General features: G+C 40.5%; 1 protein-coding gene and 2 long non-coding RNA genes across 4 annotated transcripts in view; 1 reads left to right on the top strand and 2 right to left on the bottom strand.

Annotated features, from left to right (window-relative positions):
- LOC109023327 (uncharacterized) overlaps positions 1-4,813 on the bottom strand; it is a 13,362-nt gene extending 8,549 nt beyond the window's left edge. The window contains exons 1-2 of the long non-coding RNA XR_002002715.2: positions 4,724-4,813; positions 2,500-2,610 (exon numbers count right to left, since the gene is read on the bottom strand). This is a non-coding gene — a long non-coding RNA (uncharacterized lncRNA). The remainder of the gene's footprint in view (positions 1-2,499; positions 2,611-4,723) is intronic.
- Positions 1-19,976, bottom strand: part of AGBL1 (AGBL carboxypeptidase 1) — a 948,924-nt gene that overhangs the window by 94,247 nt on the left and 834,701 nt on the right. The window lies entirely within an intron of this gene.
- LOC129526934 (uncharacterized) lies at positions 2,439-19,976 on the top strand. Of its 2 annotated transcripts, none has more exons than XR_008671748.2 (3): positions 2,439-2,641; positions 18,232-18,307; positions 19,897-19,976. It is a non-coding gene; the product is annotated as an uncharacterized lncRNA (long non-coding RNA). The 2 variants fall into 2 exon arrangements; XR_008671749.2 differs by having other exon boundaries at positions 2,439-2,658.

Below are 19,976 nucleotides of genomic sequence, written 5' to 3'. Positions count from 1 at the left end.
TATTAAGCCCAGTATCCAATAGTTATCTTTTCTGCTCCTCTCCCTGCTTCCATCCTCCGTTCTCAAGTAGAACTCAGTGTCTATTGTTTTCTTCTTTGTGTGCATAAGTTCTCATCATTTAGCTCCCACTTATAAGTGAGAACATGTGATATTTGGTTTTCTGTTCCTATCTTAATTTGCTGAGGATAATGGCCTCTAGCTCTATCCATGTTCCTGCAAAGGACATTATTTCATTCCTTTTCATGGCTGCATAGTATTCCATGGAGTATATGTATTACACTTATCCAGTCTACCACTGATGGGCATTTAGATTGATTCCATGTCTTTGCTATTGTGACTAGTGCTGCAATGAACATTTGTGTGCTTGTGTCTTTATGGTAAAATGATTTATATTCCTCTGGATATATGCGCAGTAATGAGATTGCTGGGTTTAATGGTAGTTCTGCTTTTAGCTCTTTGAGGAATCACCATACTGCTTTCCACAATTGTTGAACTAATTTACACTCCCAGTAACAGTGAATAAGTGTTCCCGTTACTCCACAACCTCACTAGCATCTGTTACTTTCAGACTTTTTCATAATAGCATTCTTACAGGTGTGAGATGATATCTCATTGTGGTTTCCATTTGCATTTCTCTAATGATCAGTGATATTGAGCTTTTCTTCATATGCTTGTTGGATGCATGTATGTCTTCATTTGAAAGGTGGCTGTTCATGTCCTTTGCCCACTTTTTAATGGGGTTGTATGTTTCCTTTCATAAATTTATATAAGTTCCTTAAGGATGCCGGATATGAGACCTTTGTCAGATGCATAGTTGGCAAATATTTTCTCCCATTTTGTAGGTTGTCTGTTTACCATGTTAATACTTTCTTTTTCTGTGCAGAAGCTCTTAAGTTGAATTATATCCCACTTGTCAATTTTTGCTTTTACTGCGATTGCTTTTGGTGTCTTTGTTATGAAATCTTTGTCTGTTCCTATGTCTAGCACAGTATTGCCTAGGTTGTCTTCCAGGATTTTTTACAGTTTTCGGTTTTACAATTAAGTCTTTAATTCATCTTGTGTTGATTTTTGTTTATGGTATAAGGAAGAAGTCCAGCTTCAATCTTCTGCATATGGCTAGCCAGTTATCCAAGCACCATTTATTGGCTAGGGAGGCTTTTCCCCATTAATTGTTTTTGTCAGAGAAGAAATATTTTAATAGTCCTGATAACATTCCCCTATCTTGAATGTCCTGCTAACATTCCCCTATCTACAAAGCATAGCACCTGGGGTGGTTTTGAGTCTGGATTCCTTGGAAATGACAATATACACCAGATAATGGCCAGTTTTCCACAAGAATATAGATGACTAGCACTTCCTGTCACAATACCTGGCACAGTGAGTAATTTACTTTTGTTTTTTTTCTTGTTTATCTGTTGTTCTCTCTCTTTCTCTCTCTGTCACACACACACACACACACACACTGCTGTTTACAATTTGGCAATGCATTTGTTGTCCATTCAAAAGCACTCACTGACAAAGCTGGGCTCTCTCGAGTGTGGCTGAGATGCTGTGCACTTAGTGGCACTGCAGAACCCCAGGGCCTGGGCACCAGGGCTGCACCTGCCGAGCAGCCCGCCTGTGAGACACATCCTCGCCCGCTCTGCTGCTCAGTGGCGGCCTCTGCCTTGCCTGCTGGAGCAGGGCTCTTCAGCCGAGGACAGGACAAGTCTCTCCTTTATTCAAGTCTTTCACTGAGCTCCCAGAGCTGCAGTTGCGAATCTTTTGTTTTTATTTGTAAACTAAGTGAATTTGACATGGAAATCACCAAAGGGGAATACATTTGGAACATAGAAATGCCATTTTTACAGGCACATTTCTAATCATAGCTGCCCTTTAAAACCCACATACAATTGTCGCCTTGAGTTCCCCTGTTTTCCAGCCTCAGTGCGGCTCTCTTTGCAAATCCCACAGCATGACAACAACAAGATTTCATTTTTAGCCAGACTTGACACTGGCTAAACACTAACGTGGGCTCTTTATGTTTCCATAAACTCTCTTATCACAGAGCCACCAGTAGAGCATGGGAAACTGAAAAATAAGTTCCAATTAGAGACTGTATTGGTCCACTCAGGGTGATATGGCTCCCAGTGTTTTTAGAGAGGGAAAGAGCATAAAAGAAGAAGGCTGTGTGCCCCAGCTTGCCCCTGAAGGAGCTGTGCCCACTATGGTGGCATGGGGAAATGTCACTCATTAGCTGGCTTGCCTCCTGGCCTAGAATTTGTTCTTACCTTCTCTGTCTTCTCCTAAGCCATCCCTTTCTCTGAGCAAATCCAGTGCCTTAGAGCACCGCCAGCGTATTCACGTGTACAATTAATTTTAATGTCACGTGTATAACCATAACTCCGTGTGGTGACTCACAGTGCCCGCATTATCCTCTTTGCCAAGTAAATGGTAAAACACTGAATGACCCTCTAATTGATCTCTGGGGTCACAACAAGACCTGACAACGGGACTCACCAGGCACAAGAACATGATGGAGAAGTCTGAAAAGAGAAAATGGAGAGGAATCGGGGAGAAAATCAGCTGAATTCATTTTCACTCCCATAATGAAAAGAAATCTGGTTCAGCCTGGAGGATTACAGAATAGGACAAGACCAAGGTGACCCCAGCTGCAGTGTAAATTTATTTTATAGTTTTTACATTTTAACTTAAATGCTACATTTGTCCCATTTATTATGGCACAAGGTTGGAAAATTTGGTGTGATATCAGGAGGAGAATGGATCCAGAATATCTGGAGTATGTCTTATCGTCCTACCCACAATTTCCCCAAAATCAGTGTTTAAAAAATATTTATCAATATATGTAGAGGTTATTTTGGCAGCCCATGGAAAAAGGGAACTTACTATTTTCCTCACCGTGTATCTGGTACCCAGAAGTAACCACAATAATAAGTAACTACACTATTAAAAGGCAACATTCATTGTGTGCTTACTTTGAGCCAGATACTGCTTGAAGTACTGTATTAACCAGCTCCAGGGGCTATAATCTTAATCATGACGTCCTATTGACCCCGTAACTTATAAATATAACATAGTACGCAGTTAATAAATATTTATTTTATCCATCTCCAAGAACTTTGGGAGACAGTTTTGTTCTGCTATTTACTTTTTTTTTTAACCTATATAAGGTTTGAAATGGAGAAATAAGATAATAGCAAGGAGGAAGTCTGTAAGCACAGAACATAATGGCTTGTTTATTCTGCCTTTCTTTGGTTGAGATGAGGGAATATATTTGAAGATTCACATATTCTGGTCTATTGTTCTAAATGGATGATCCCAAAGACTTTTTCTTGGCCAATAGGGAGCTGTTAGACCTTTTTCTTGCTTTAACAGCTTTCTGGACACTTAAAGAGATAAAATAAGGAATAAATCATTTGATGCCCCTACTTTGCCACTGGAAACATTTGGTTAACAGCACTCACAAGCTGCAGAACAAGTCTCCTTGGAGAGGTGAATTCACTTACTCCTCTCCCCAGCTCACAGCAGCTTTTAGCTGTTTATCATAATTCTGACCTCTGAGCATAAATTTGAAGAGATAATGGATGAAAAAACACTCTATTAAAAATATAGTGCAGGAAGCCAGTGCTGTCTGATGATTTTATTATTTTGTTTCTATAACTGAGATTCATCATAGAATCCACAGTCGGAGAACATTAGAGATGATCTTGCCCAACTTGTTCAATTTTTAGACGGAAGAATTGAAGATGGAGAAACTTAATAAGGCCACAGAGCTTGTACTGGGCAGTGTTAGAACCTCAACCAACATCTCCTGACATCCAAACTAGAGTTGTTTTTCCCAAAGTGGCAATTCCTCTGGCAAGGGAGCCTATGTTATATGCATTGCATAAGACACTGGGGAATACAAAGAGATGGGTGTAAGAGAAGACTTAGTGGTTAGAATAGAGCTATTCTTTGAAGGAATCGGATACACAGAAAGTGGGTAGAGTGAAATAAAACACAGGCAGGCAGATAAAACATGATCATTGAGGAGGGGATGTAATCACCTAGCAGATTCTTCCTGCCTGCTGCACAGACAAATCCAATTCCCTGAGACTGTGGTATGGCAGTCAAGAAATGAGTTTAATTGATGCAAGGCCAGACACACAGGATAACTGGAGTTGATCTCAAAAGATCAATCTTAGGTTCTACAATAGAGATGAGATCTATGGGAGCAACTGGGGAAGTCACAAATTTTGCGACCTCTGGCTACATGACTCCTGAGCTGTAATGAGCTATAGAAATTATGCCTACATTTGAGCAGAATTCAGACCCCTCCCATATCCCTTATTTTGTGGCCTTTTGGTTTCATCCCCCAAACAAGGAGGGGATCAGTTGTAGGGAGGGACTATTATCATCCTTGCTTCAAAGTTAAACTAAAAACTAAATTCCTCCCATGGTTATCTTGGCCTCTGCCCAGGAATGAACAGGGATAGCCAGCCTGTAAGGCTAGAAGCAGGATGGAGTCAGCCACGTTAGATTTCTCTCACTTTCATAATCTTTGCAAAGGTGGTTTCAGAGAAACTGTTAAGGTCATGTTTGAAGATTAGTTATAGATTAGACTAGTGCGTGAAAAGTCTCAAACACCAGAATTAAAGGCAGTCTATCTTGTTTAAAATTCTATTATTATTTATTCAACTGCATATTCACAAATTACACCTCAATATTTAGAAGACTGACTTACACTTAGCCTTAAAAAATCACCATGGAGATGACAGCTGACTAACAATTCTGTTTCCACCAGGAAGGCTCTCATAGGCAGTCAAGACCAGAACATTTTTTCAAGCACTTAAAACATTGGCTAAAAGTCTTCTCATTAGAAAGAAAATCAGTCCAGATTCAAGTAACTAGACTTAATGGGACAAAACTTCCATAAAAGGTTAATTTCTGCCTTCAGCAAAACATTCATAATGGGCCATTGTATGGTAAGCAGTGAAGCAGGAGAATGGGGAGTGAGCCATAGTTGATGTCATTGCAAAGTGATTTTGGAAAAAAATACAAGACTCAGGACCAACCCCTGTCCTTGCTTCACGGAGTTGACTAAATGTGACCTAACTGATTGTCTCTGAAGACTGGTGATTTGATTTATTCTCAGCAATTCTCTTTTCAAACAATTCTCTGGCTTCAACACCCACGCAAAGCTATTATATATAGCAAAAAGGGAAGGAAAGAGTTTCCACTCACCCTTTGAAACAGGTCCTAAACACTATCAAATCAGCTTATCCACACAGCAGTCCATTTTAGAACCTGAAAGATCTGAACTACTGGCATTAATCAAATGACTTGAGTAATGCCCGAACACCCCTTCTCCACTTTTAAATGTGTTGACAGAGCCTAAAGTTAATGGTCAGGTCTATCCTTGCAGTAATATCATGTTTAGAAATTACTTCGTTGTTTATATGCACTTAGGGAATTTTACATTATACATTAACAATAGTTGATATAACAGGGCTCTTCAAGGGGAGGTTGTTGGAAGGAGTCTTGTGTTAGGTCTTGGGAAACCTGGGTTTGAGTCCTGTCTTTCCTACCTGAATGACCTCAGGAACTAATTATTTTTTAGCCTCACTTCCTCCGTGAGTAAACTGTACAAGCTAGATAAGATAAATTTAAAATCCCTTCCAGCTTTATAACTCTATGATTCCACAATTACATTCATTTTGTCCTTCAGAATATCAAACAGAACCACAAGTAGGCATTTAATAAACATTGCTAGATAGCATCACACTTGATTTTTTTTTACTGCTTGCATGTCTTCCCCTAAACCATTCAAGAATTTTAAAGTATTCAAATAAAGATTCTGCAAATTGTACCTTTCATTTTGCTTACATATTTAGGCAACCATGATGCCTTCAGGGTTATAGTTATAAATGATGGCATTGGCTTGTTTTAAGAAGCAAATAACTCTAGGAAAATGTATCCCAATAGAATTCAGAGTATTTCTACCCAAGGTCCCCCCTCCACCGCACACCACACACATACCTTAAAATTTCAGAAACGTATCAAATGAAAAAGACTTGTTAGCATGGAATTGATCAATACAACAACCAGCAGCAGCAGCAGCAGCAGCAGCAGCAGCAGCAGCAGCAAAAGCACCACTCTTCATTTTGTTGCTGTAATTTTTCAGTGAAATAATGTAATCTTTTTTTTATGTAGATTCCTACTGTTACCAAACTGAACTGGGGTCCACTTGCCCAGCATGGTAAGGCCAAACATTCCTACCCAGGTTTTGCAGCAGGAGAAAGGTGGGTGTTTATCTGCAAGGCGCCGAGCAAGGAGAATCGGGTACCTCACTCTGAAGACCTGACCTCTCTGATAGCTTACAAACAAGGGTTGTTAAACGTAGGGGTAAATTTCAGGGAAGCGGAAGTTACAGGCAAAATTGTAAATCAACACATGGAGGTTATCCTTTGGTTTGGCCTATAAAGGCGAAATATCTTGAAGCGAAGGGTAACATGTCATAAGTAGATTCAAAGATTTTCTGATTTGCAATTGGTTAAGGAAAGGAAGCATTGTCTAAAGACTTGGGGTCAACAGAAAAGGATGCTAGCTTTGGCTTATGAGGATGACTCCTTCCAGGCCTCCGAGGAAGAAATTTGGAGTAAAAGACGGAAGGCAGTCAGAGTCCAGTCCTCAGCTCCTCCTTATCTGAGGTCTACATGCCAGCAGATCTGTTTGGTGGGGGTCTGGGTTTCTGAAAAACAACTAAGGGATTTATGTTAAGATGTTATCTTTAGTTTCTATAGGGAATCAGACATCTCGCAACTCTAACTTCCTTGACTATTGTTTTAAGCCACTATTACCTTTTTGCTTATCAAGTTGCTCATTTACTTGTATGTGCCTGGAATTCTCCTTGAAGAAACTCAAGATTTTCCTTTATATCTATGGTTCAGGGGCTGGCAGGCCCCTAAGAGGGATCCCTGATCTATCTCACTTTGAAAATAATTGTTGAATTATTCTGAGTATTTTCTTTTTTATCATTTTTTTCATGGACCCTTAAATCCTATAATGAACAGCTAGCACACGGCAGATAAATGTATTTTCTTTCGCTCATATGCTGAAAATAATTGTTTATTTTTAAGGGAGCTATCTATAACCAGAGAAAATATTTATTAAATAGCAGTCAAATTGAAATGATGACCTCTAAGTAAGCATCTCAGAGGTCTCCCTTGCTTATTGTTAATTACAGAATAAACAGATCTCCCGAAGCAGTGCCCCCAACGGAATGGACCTCCTCTTATCACTGGCAACTGCTATCCCGCCCCTGTCCCTCCCTGCCTCACGCTGACCCCTTATATTTATATAGTAGTGATAAATACATTGTCACATGCATCACTTCATCCTGTTCATAGTTGCCCTAAGTAGAAAGTAGGACAGGATTTTTATTTTCACTCTGGAGGGTTTTTCAGAGTTGGTGACTTGCCTGAAGTCACCCTATCAGCAGTTAACTGGAACAAGGATATAAGTCTCCTAACTCCCATTCCAGTGATATTCGTTATATTTTGTGGCATGGGAAGGAGTGAGCCATTGACGATAATATTCATCATTTATTTGTGCCCTTTTAAGTGGTATCTGGGGGAAGACAAATACCATGATTTATGGTATGTTTCCTTCGGCAAGCAAGCATGGATTGTTGGAATGCATGATAGCCAATTTACACACACCTATCTATCTGTTTACCAAAATATTAGCCAGCCAAAGGGCATTTATAAATGAGAATTGGAATAAAATTGAGGAAAGGCAGGTAGGCGATCTCCATGAAGTGGCATATTCTAGTTTACCCAGTTTAGAAATCATGTTCATCTGTGAATATGTTCATCTGTGAATATGATATATAGAACTTCAGCTGGATGCCAGTGATGAATGTCAATGATCATAAAGAAAGCTATTACTGGAAGTTTTTCAGTTACAGTCAAAGCTGAAACACGCTGGCTCTCTGGAAAGCCCGGATTCCTCTGAAGATCACCAGGCTGATGGATAGTGCCATGCAGTCCTAATATTTTGAAAACTGGATGTTGAATTGTGTATCTGAAAGGAACCTCTGGGCACTGCTCTTTCATAATTTTGTGACTTGCTAGACTGGGAATCTCTTCATTCCAGAGCATTAGTATTACTTGGATGCCATTCCCTAAGATGCATCTACCTGGCCATGTAGGCAAAGGTGGTAAAAATTCACAGGTAGATTCAGGCCTCTACGTTGATATTGGAGGGGAATGTGATCAGTTGCTGGGATTGTGAGGCGTAGCTATCCCATTTTGTGTATTGTCCAAAGGTTGAGGAAAGAGTATTAAAAAACTGTTTCCTTGATAATCATGTTGATAGTCTTTTTGTTCAGAGCCACAAAGGGCAGACCTTGAAAAGGTATCTCAACCTTCAATCTTTCCCCATTTAAAAAACCCAGACCAGGTGTCACTACTATTGCTATTTACATCAGATTCTTTCTTATTAAGAGAATGTTTCAAGACCTGACCTGAGGAGACTGAATAGTGGTAAATGAAAACCAAATAGGAAAGAATGTAAATGAATGGTGGACTGAGGTGGAGGACATGGCAGACAATGGAAGAAACTGCAAATAAACACTGCACTCCAGCCTGTCGACAGAACAAGACTCTGTCTCAGAGAGACAGGGAGTTTGAAAGAAAGAGTTTCAGTATGGAATGATTAAAAAAAAGTTCTGGAGATAATAGTTGCAAAACAATGTGTATGACACTAAATTGTACATTTTAAATAGTTAAATGGTAAATTCAATGTTATGCATATTTTACCACAATAAAAAATAAAGTTAAATTATTAAAATGTGAAAAAAATTATAAATTAACACAGCTTAAATTAACATTCAGCAACCTCACACGTAAAATAAACAGGTAAAATATGAGAGACAACTTAATTACTTTCATTCATTCAAATGAAATGCTTTATTGCTAGAAACATTGTGGTTAGAAGAGATTGGGATAGAAGAGGCAGAGGGGCACATTCAAAATGACCAAAAGGATATAATTCACACACATACAGAAAACATGCACGGTACTTGGAGAAAAAGATAGATATGAGTGATAGAGCATTGTTGTTGTTAAGACTCATACGTTCTTCCACATTTGTAGAAGCTCTGCCGCACGTGATAGTGCAGTGGAAAGAGCAAACCAGCCCTAGACTCAAATAACTGCTCCAGTCCATATTAGCTCACCAGTTTCAGGAAAGGGGCTTTACATCACTGAGCCTCAAGGAAAATCGGGTTCATTGTCAGGATTGATTTGGACTCAGACGGGACCTGAAAATCTTTCTGCAGACAGGGCCTCTCTTAGGCCAGGTCCTCCCTGGTCCCTTCCACCGTGAGCTGTGTGTTCTCTGCCTTTGCTTCTCTCTGTGCCTCTGCCCTGGTTGGTCCATTCTGTTCCTCTGCCCTCTCTTTACTCTGCGTCACAGATTCTGACAGCCCAGGGGCTCAGCATCCTTACTTGAGTTTGCATATTGTTCTTCATGCCATCAATTGCCTTATGACTTTTCAAAACCTTTCAATGAGCTAATTAAGTCATTATCTTGATATTCTTAGTTTAAATGGCCCATACAGGGATCTGACTGGCCTAGCTTATCCTTCCTTTTTTGTTTCATACATTTATTTCTATTTCCTCAGACATTCCTTACATAAAGTACATTTTAAGTGCAAGACTCAAACATATATACACACATGCTTACAATATACATACACACACATTATATATATATATATGCATATATAAAACTATGAATTTGCTGTCCTTGAAGTAGCTGCTCACCTTTGGTCTAAATATTTAAAGGGAAGGGTGAGGTCATGTAATACACAATATTGCAACCTAGGTTTGTCCTTCAATCAGTGGTTTTGAGAGGAACAACTGCCCTAGAGGTCTGTGTAGGCAAGCAGACACAATGATTGACATTTCCAGTATGCTGGCACATGGTAATTTTTTTTCAATAACTACTACTGGTCATGATTATCAATATTGGATTATATTATTGCTACTTCCTCTATTCATTATAGCCTTCTGCCTAGATCTTAGCCTAAAGTAACTTTTTAAAAAAATTTTATTTATTTATTTCAAAGATGGGGTCTTGCTGTGTCACCCAGGTTGGAGTGCAGTAGTATGATCATAGCTCACTGCAGCCTGGAACTCCTGGGCTCCAGCGATCCTCCTGCCTCAGCCTCTCAAGTAGCTAGGACTTATAGGCATGTGCCACCACACCTGGCTATTTTTTTTTTTTTTTTTTGTAAAGATGGGGTCTCCCTTTATAGCCCAGGCTAGTGTCAAACTCCTGGCTTCAAGTGATCCTCCCACCTCAGCCTCCCAAAGTGCTGGGCTTCCAGGAACAAGCCACCACACCTGGCCTAAAATAACTTTCCTTATTATTTGTAAGTTGAGCTACTTTGAGGCATAAGGAACAGAGATACTCAGTTTATCCTAAATAGCATTTTACAGTTATACTAAGCAGGATTCCTAGAGTGGAGATTTTATTTTATTTTATTATTTATTTATTTATTTATAAGATGGAGTCTCACACTGTCGCCTGGGGTGGAGTGCAATGGCATGATCTCGGCTCACTGAAACCTCTGCCTTCTGGGTTCAAGCGATTCTCCTGCCTCAGTCTCCTGAGTAGCTAGGATTACAGGCGCCCACCACCACACCAGGCTAATGTTTTGTATTTTTAGTAGAGACGGGTTTCACTATGTTGGCCAGATTAGTCTCGAACTCCTGACCATGGGATCCACCCGCCTTGGCCTCCCAAAGTGCTGGGATTACAGGCATGAGCTACCGCGCCTGGCCTGAGTGGAGATTTTATTGAGATCAATGCAATAGTTCTAAAAGTATAATTCCTGCTCTGATGATGCATAGAAATTCTGGTGATTGCCCTGTGGTATCCAATCCTCCAGACTCTGGCTTGAATGACTTGGCAATTTTTTACCTCTATTTCTATTATTAGCACTGCTTTTGTAAAATTATTCTACTTGTGTCTCAAATTCAAACTCTTCAACAAAGAAAAATTGAATTGGCTTGTAAAGTCTCCATCCAGTCTATGGCATTCCTATTAGAGCTTTCACACCAAGTCACTTCATAGATCTAAGGAATCCCTATAAATTGACTTGCTTCTTTTGGGTTCGGGGTCAAATCCATTGTGTTCAAGGTCATGATATCATTGAACACAAATAAAATGACCTATTTGTATGGAGTCTCTTAAAAGGAGGTTGTTTACATGGCAGGTATACTAAGCTATTCGAAAGTCATTGTGACTGGCTAGCACCTTGCCTGGCCTGAATGATTCAAAGTCTCAATAAGTTTCTAGGACCAGAACGAATGGCATTCATTTTGTTCAGAAAAGATTTATGTAGTGAGGATAATGTAAGATGAAGTAAAGTCATGGAGATGGAAGTTGGCAATACTCCACAATAACTTCTTTTCATCTGCAGCGGATAGAAAGGAGAGGATAGACAGAGGCTTACAGACCTAAAGCGAAGAAAATGACAGGGGCAAAAGGAATAGGGGAGAAACATGAAAGGAACGTGGAGGGAAAAGGTAATGGAAGGAAAGGAGAGGAGATGAAGCAGATATTGACGTTTTCCTTCTCCTATAGGTTAGTGTTCTCCCGCTTTCCCTGATCCAGACTCTCCTTTTCACGCCTATAATCCCAGCACTTTGGGAGGCTGAGGCGGGTGGATCACAAGGTCAGGAGATTGAGACCATCCTAACTAACACAGTGAAACCCCGTCTCTACTAAGAATACAAAAAATTAGCCGGGCATGGTGGCGGGCGCCAGTAGTCCCAGCTACTTGGGAGGCTAAGACAGGAGAATGGCTTGAACCTGGGAGGTGGAGGTTGCAGTGAGCCAAGATGGCGCCACTGCACTCCAGCCTGGGTGACAGAGTGAGACTCTGTCTCAAAAATAAAAAAAAAAATTAAAAAAAAAAAAAGGAAAAGAAGAAAGAAAAAAAGAAAAGAAGAAAAACTCCCATCAATGAGAGGAAGCCTGTCAGCACCTATTTGGTGGACAGCTACTTTGCTTACATAAGAACAAGGCTTGAGATAGTAATATGAGCATCTGTGTAATGCATAGAAGCTCTGTACATTCTCTGAGATACAAAGGAGAGCAATGACGTTGGAACAGAAGAAAAATACTTAGGACTGGCGTTATTAATAGAAAAAGCTTCCTGATTATCAGTATCATAATATATTTTCTTGAAGGAACCTAATGCTTCTTCTATGCCCTATAATTACACACCATGTCTGTTAGGACAGCGGTTCTCAAAGGGTGTTCCTTGGACCAGCAGTATCAGCATGATTTATGAACTTCTAAGAGATGCAAATTATTTGACTCTACCATATACCTCCCCAATCAATCACCAGGATTGGGGCTTAGCTCTCTGTTTTAACAAGCCACCCAGGTTATTCTTCTTCTTCTTCTTCTTCTTCTTCTTCTTCTTCTTATTATTATTATTAGAGACAGAGTCTCACTCTGTCACCCAGGTTGGAGTGCAGTGGTGCAGTCTCGGCTCACTGCAACCTCCACCTCCCGGGTTCAAGCGATTCTCCTTTCTCAGCCTCCCGATTAGCTGGGACTACAGGTGCCCACCACCACGCCCAGCTAAGTTTAATTTTTAACTTTTTAAATTTAATTTAATTTAATTTTTTGTATTTTTAGTAGAGACGGGGTTTCACCATGTTAGCCAGGATGGTCTCAATCTCCTGACTTTGTGATCCACCCTCCTCAGCCTCCCAAAGTGCTGGGATTACAGGTGTGAGTTACCGCACCTGATCACCCAGGTAATTTTTATGTGGCCAAAGTTTGAGAGACACAGAGTAGCAAAACGTAATGATTCTTATCATGCACATGGAAACTATCCGCTGCCAAAAAGTGATGTCCAAGTTATGAAGGGAACCTACGAACAATCTTGTGGTACCTTCCCCACCACAATTCCCTCTCTGCTTCCCACTGCTGAAAGATTATAGGTTTCAGAGCTGTCGTCTTTCTCTCCCAAACAGAGAATAAGCTGAGAACCTGCGCAAACAATATGCCTGCTGAGCACCCTCCACATTCATTATACTTTCCAGGTCATGATTAACAGAGGAATTGACATAGAGCCTTTCAATAGCTAATATTACAACTAACACGGCTGTACTTCAAAGTAATTTGCTGACTATAAACCAAATCACTGAGGTCTGGGCATCCTTGCAATAAAATTGAGCCTCGAAGCATTCTGCTAAGATTACACACCTTTCTACCCTAAATGGGATTAAAAATTCTCTATGTCCTTGCCAATGAGACCATTCATTGTACCATTGGGATCACAATGTCCTTTCAGGCAGAACTGTGTGTGGCACTTACCAGCCAAGCTATCGTGATGCAAACATTTGTGTGTATGAGCATGTGTGTAGGCATCCCTGTGTGTGTGCACATGTATGTGTGCATGCATACATGTGCATCTGTGAATATGCATGAATAGACATTTTTTCTAGGCTTTCCATTTAAAGATTCCTTCATAACTTAAAACTTGTGGGCAAATGAAGTAAAATAATTGACACGTATTTATGGAGACTGCTTTTGTATGTATATATGCTATGAATATTTTATTTTGATGTATTATCTAGAGTAATGGCTCCAGGAAGGTGTAATGATATCATGGCCTCATGGGAAAAGTAGAGGATTTTCGTCCAAATCACATGGCTTTAAATCTTGATTCTGTCACTTATTAGCTGTATCACATAGGGTGGGTTTTTAAACTTTGTTAAGCCTCAATTAGGTAGTTCATATAATGAGGAAAATAATATTTAACATGAAGTTTTATAGGGAGCATTTTATCAGATAATATCCATAAACAAACTGAAATTGGAAGATGCTAAATGATGAATGATATAAAAAAGACATAACCTTGCTTTCAGGGAATAAATAGTGTACTTGCAGAGATATGACAGTCACATGTGAAACATTGAACCACAACAAAAGAGATAAACAGCCAAATAGCCAAGCACGAAAGGATATAGTTAATTGCATAATAAATGCTTTAAGGGTTCATGGATAGAAGCACAGAGAGACTAGGAGTTACAAAAGATACTCAGATCAGGGGTAAGCTGAGATTTGAATTGGTCCTTGAAGGGAGGGAGGAACAGCAGGAAAAGGTGAGGAGGTGATAACAGGCAGGATAAACTTAGGAGATGGGGAATAGGCCACTCTGGCTGAAAAGCTGGTCCTGGGCCCTGTGTATTGAAGACAAGCCTGGCAAGGCAGGCAGAGGTGAGCTAAATTGTAGAGGCTTTTGAATGTCAAGCTGATACATCATATGGACAACTGAAGGAGACAGTCTTTTCAATTCACTTTAATCTGCCCTAAGCCCACATAATTCAACAGATCTGTTTACCCATTCTACCTATTTATCATGTGTTCAAAGTTATCTGTTGTAAGAGAGAGAGACAAGGGATGAGAGCGCAGATAGACACATCACCACATTAGTGATATCCAGCTTCAGCGATTGCATCCCTGCCACCACCATCCCTTGGGCCGGATACCTGGACTCCTTGCTGCAGTGCCCTGGGTGGGATCATTGTGCAATTTTTGTCTCCTTATTTTTCACATGCTCTCACAGTCAGATTGAACGTCTCCTCCTGGTCATCATGCCCTTCTACCACAGCTGTGATAATAAGCTGATTCATATTTCTCCTAATTTCCTAAACCAGTCCCGTTATCTAAACCGTTGCTTCAGAACTTGAGCTTGCACTTGTAATTCTTCTCATTGGTAACTGCTCCCTAGAAATCGCTTCATTGCCTCTTTTCCACCTGGATTGTTTCATTATGAATCTTTTTATTTTGTTATGTATAATGAATGAAAAATAGTATTATGTTTATTTCTTGATCTTACTTGATATTCTGTGTCATTTAGTAGTATAATTTATAGCATTTAAATTATAGCTATAATTATGAAATGTCAGTTTTCTACCTTCTGTTTAGTTTTTTAAAATGTTTCTGGGCCAGGCGTGGTGGCTCACCCTGTAATTCCAACGTTTTCGGAGGGCAAGGCAGGTGGATCACCTGAGGTCAGGGGTTCAAGACCAGCCTGGCCAACAGGGTGAAATCCTGTCTCTACTAAAAATACACAGAATTAGCTGGGCATGGTGGCACATGCCTGTAATCCCACCTACTTGGGAGGCTGAGACAGGAGAATTTCTTGAACCCAGGAGGTGGAGGTTGCAGTGAGCTGAGATTGTGCCATTGCACTCCAACCTGGGTGACAGAGCGAGACTTCATCTCAGAAAAATAATAACATGTTTCTGGATTTTGACTTTTGTTATGCCTTTTGCTATATGCAACAATGTAATTTTATTGGTGAAGTTGCTCTGTTAATACTATTACTAATAATATTAAGGTGCTGTTTTGCAAATATATATTTTGCAAATATATATATTTTTTACTATATATATAGTATTTTTACTATTTTTGAAGTCAACTTTGTTTCATATTTATTAGCCTTTTTTCTTCTAATTTATGATTATAAACTAGTTATATCTTTAAGGATATATCTTCATCCTCCTACATAAGCCAAAATAATGCAACCCAATCAATGAAAGACTGAAAAATTATGACTAAGTCCATACAGAGTAACCATTGGTTTGTTAGGTCCCTTTTTTATATAGACTTGTGCAGGAAGCAGAGTCCCAGGGACATGGAGGTGGGATATCTGTTTCATGAAGACCTCACTTTATACGTTGAACATCTCAAATATCGTTACTAGATCAACTGCTCCTGAAGGATATATGGGAGAGGGGACAGTCTGGGGAAATGTGTGCTCTTTACAACTAAGTAAGACTCTGAGTACAAGATGGTGAAATTAGAAGAGGTGGACATGCCACAGGTGCCTTGACATTACAGCCTTGGCCACAGACAGTCTGATCCATGCATGCTGTGCTGCCTTCTACTGCATGCTATTCCTGTCCCACTAGACAACTCCAAACCTCATCAAGAGGGAGTAGGGACTCCTCTTAGGGGCCTCCTCCTCATTCTCCCCCCGTCAAGCATGGAAATAAAAGAAAATATTGAGTTTCTTCAAGGGAAATTCCAGACACCTAGCTAGCCTTGAGAAGTAAATGAGCAACTTGATAACCAAGAAGGTAATAGTAGCTTAAAACAATAACCAAGGAAGTTAGAGTCATGAGATGTTTGGTTCCCTATAGAAACTAAAAATTACATCCCAACATATGTCCCTGAGTTGTTTGTTCAGAAACCTGGACCCCTACCAAATGGATACATTGGCACATAGACCTCAGACAAGAGGAGACAGAGGACTGAACTCTGACGGCCATTTTCTGTTCTAAATTTCTTCTTGAGGAGCCTGGAGGAAGTCCCATCCACAGGCTGGAACTCACCATTCCTTTCTGTTGACCCCCAAATCATTAAACAAAGCTTCGTCTCCTTAACCAATCACAGATGAGAAAAATCTTTGAATCCTCTTATGACCTGCTTCGAAATGTCCCAACTTTTTTGGTCAAACCAATGTATAACCACCACATATTTATTGATGACTTTGCCTATAACCTCTGCCTCCCTTCCTTTAAAGACCCTTACCTAGAAGCCGCTGGGGAGGTCAGGTCTAAGTGTGAGCTGCCCAGTTCTCCTTGCTTGGCACTCTGAAAATGAATGCCCTCCTTTCTCCAATTGCAAAACCTCAAAGTGGATGTTTTGCCTTAATGCACAGGTGAGCAGCTCCCTAATTTGTTTTGGAAACACCATGTTCACATCCCAGCTCAGGCAAAATGAAGGAAAAAAACTATGTCTAAGAGAGTACATTTTTAGTTGGAGCCGAGAACTCTGGCATAAACCTGGAGCTGTACTTGTCGAGTTCAAATCACAACTCAATCCCAGGCTAGCTGTGTATACTACATCACTACTTTGGCCTCACATGTAAAATCAGAATACTGGGATGAATATACCTATGTTATAGGATTGTCAAGAAGATTCATGTTATTAATATATATAAAATGCTTAAACTGTTCCTAGCACTTGGAGAGAGCATTACATAACCCTTGATAATATTACTGTTTGTGGTAAGCAAAATTATAAAAATAAACCCAATGAAATCTGCCCTGTGTTTTCCCCTTCCCCACTTTTGATCATGGATAGAGGCCCTGACTATGATGAGATTTCACTCCTGTGATTACACTAGGTTTTAAGGCAAAGAATAGATGATCAGGGTGGGTCTAACCTAATCACACTAGCCTATTAAAAGAAGAGGGTTTTTTTGGCTAGTAGAAGTAAAAGAGATTCAAAGCATCAGGGAGGGGTGGTGGTTAAATCCACTTTGTTGGCTTTGAGATGTCACAGGCCAAGGAATGGAGGCGGACTGTAGGAGCTGAGAACAGCCCCTCTGACAGCTGGCTAGGAAATGGGGAGCTCAGTGCCTACTACCACAAGGAACTGAATTCAGACAACAGTTTGAGCTTGGAAGCAGATTCTTTCCCTGAGCTTCCAGATAGGGGTCCAGGCTGACTGATGCTTGGGTTTCAGCTTCGAGGCCTCTTGAACAGAGAACCCACGGAGGTTCCCTGTGCTTCTGACTTACTCACCCTAAGACAGTAAATGGATATTGTTTGACAGCACTAAATTGGTGGTAATTTGTTTCCCAGCAATGTAAAACTGAGGCACAGGTACTGATATCCCTCCCCCATGAGCCTGCCCTTTACTGCTGAGGCGCCATGGCAGAGTGGGCCAGGCAGCCCCTGCCTACTCCTTCTCCCTTGTCCCATTTCAGCCCCACTGGGACTCCAGACACTGTGAGTGCTTTACAGGCTGGACACATCCTGCCACATCATCTTTCTCATATCATCTGGCACAAGGTATTACAACACCAATTATAAAACATCGTGAGAGAGCTTGCCACAGTCGCTTCTATTTATAATCTTCCTCTTACCACAAAAACTGCTGTCTGCAACAGGCACCAAATTAGTGTCCTTGAAGGCTCTGGTTTTTTCTTCATTCATATAAGAGTTTTTCCTTAGGTAGTCGGGTGTGTGTGTGTGTGTGTGTGTGTGTGTGTGTGTGTGTGTGTCAACAGGGAGTGGGCAACTAAGCAGCTAGTCATTGATGGGCCCTAGAGATTTCAGTGTCAATTCATTCTCCCTTGCTGGGCTCTGTTTTTCCTTACCTTAATTAATGTCATGTGTTTCTGGTCTTTTCATCTTGTAGCCACTTCAGATGAGAAAAAAGCAAAACAAAAAACAACAACAAAAAAACTATTCAGAAAAAGAGAAGCATGGCTCAGGTAAGGCTGTCTTTCGGGAATATCATTGACTTATGTCAAACTACAGGAAAATCTATTTCAACAGAGACAGGAAAAGGTAGAGGACCAAGGTGTGTTTCTCCTGTTGCTCCTTGCTGAGTGGCCTTGTTGAAGTGGCCACTCACTTATAGCATTAATTTTTAGGTTGAAGTCAAGTGAAGTTGAGGAACAGTAACAGTTTAGGATTTCAAGAGTATAGATCCTTTCCTAATAAAGTAAACTGAGTATCACTTGAAACTAGCTGATACTGATGTGGTGCATTATAGATCTCTGAGCCTAAGTCTGCAAGGTATCCCTAGCATTACTATGCCACAGCCTTCAAAGTAGTACTCTGAAAAAAATAGAATTACCAGGTGAACACATGATATTGTTCAGAACACGCATGGACGTGACAGACAGAGACCCAGAAGAATCATTTCCTGAACCAGAGCAGACACCTTAAGGGAAATCCTGCTGATCCCAATCCAGACCCAATTTTGTTGGGGACGTATTTCTCTATGACGTTTACTTAACCACTGTTTGAAATTCATGTTGTTCATCTTTAAAAATGTTGCTCTGAACATTTGCTAGGGGAAGCTTATAGTGTGCTTCACGTATTTCCCATACACATCATCAACTACCACCATCAGCCCATTGTAAGATTTCTGTAAAAGGTCACACAGCATTTTTGTCTGGAAATGTGGAAAAGGAAGCTGAGCAAAATTTAGATTAATAGGTACGTGGGGGAGAAAACAGGCCTTGACTAAGTCTGAAAATAAGACTCTGAAAATTACAGATCCATTTCCTTTTTTTTTTTTTATTTTTTGAGACTGGGTCTCCCTTTGTGGCCCAGGCTGGAGTGCAGCGGCATGATACAGGTCCATTTCTAATTGAATTTGAAGAAGAAAGTATGAAGGCAAGTTTGCCTCCAGGGAAAAATGAAGGGAGGAGATGTCCACTGCCACTAGGAACATTTCCTTTTCCGAGGTGTTACACCATGGGGAGAATGGGAAGAGGATGCAAGCTCAGTTCAAACCCAAATGCAGCCTCTCCACTAAGCACTCACTTTGCACAAGCTGCTAACTATCTCCCAGACTTTGTTTCTTTGTCTGCAAAATGGGTATCATAACAGTTATTTACCTCAAAGGGGTTTTGTGAATAGTAAACATTCAGCCCAAGGACTGGTTCATGTTTATGGTAAGTTGATTATTATCATTACCATCATATTCATGAAGTGCCCAAATAAATGGAATCTGTAATTTCCTACAAATGAATTTTGCAAATTTCCTGCTTCTGCTGAATTCTCTTTGGTGGCTTCCCCCATGTTTGTATCCAAAATGAACAATTGAACCTTTCCTCTATGCAAAATATAATGAGAACCCAGCTACTTGGGAGTAATGGACTTTTACTAGAGATTTGAGGGAGTAGGGATGGAGTGAAATGAGATCCCACAGAACAGAAAACAACCTAAAATTCAATCCTGGACATCACTTTTTTATGAGTCAGGACTTCTCAGAGGCCCTCTTTGCTCCCCTGCCTTGAGCCATGCTGGGAAGTCCTCATCCTCTCTCTTCTCTCTCCTTCTCTCCCAGTGCACACCCCTGGCCCCGCTCCCCGAGTCTTTGGTACCATCTAATGCACAGCAGAGCAGCTTTACATCCCTCACCCCGAC

This window comes from Gorilla gorilla, chromosome 16, assembly GCF_029281585.2.
Source record: "Gorilla gorilla gorilla isolate KB3781 chromosome 16, NHGRI_mGorGor1-v2.1_pri, whole genome shotgun sequence".
NCBI classification, from domain to species: Eukaryota; Metazoa; Chordata; class Mammalia; order Primates; family Hominidae; genus Gorilla; species Gorilla gorilla.
The sequence above is the reverse complement of the archived record's forward strand: the minus strand, read 5'-3'. Positions and strand labels throughout refer to the sequence as shown.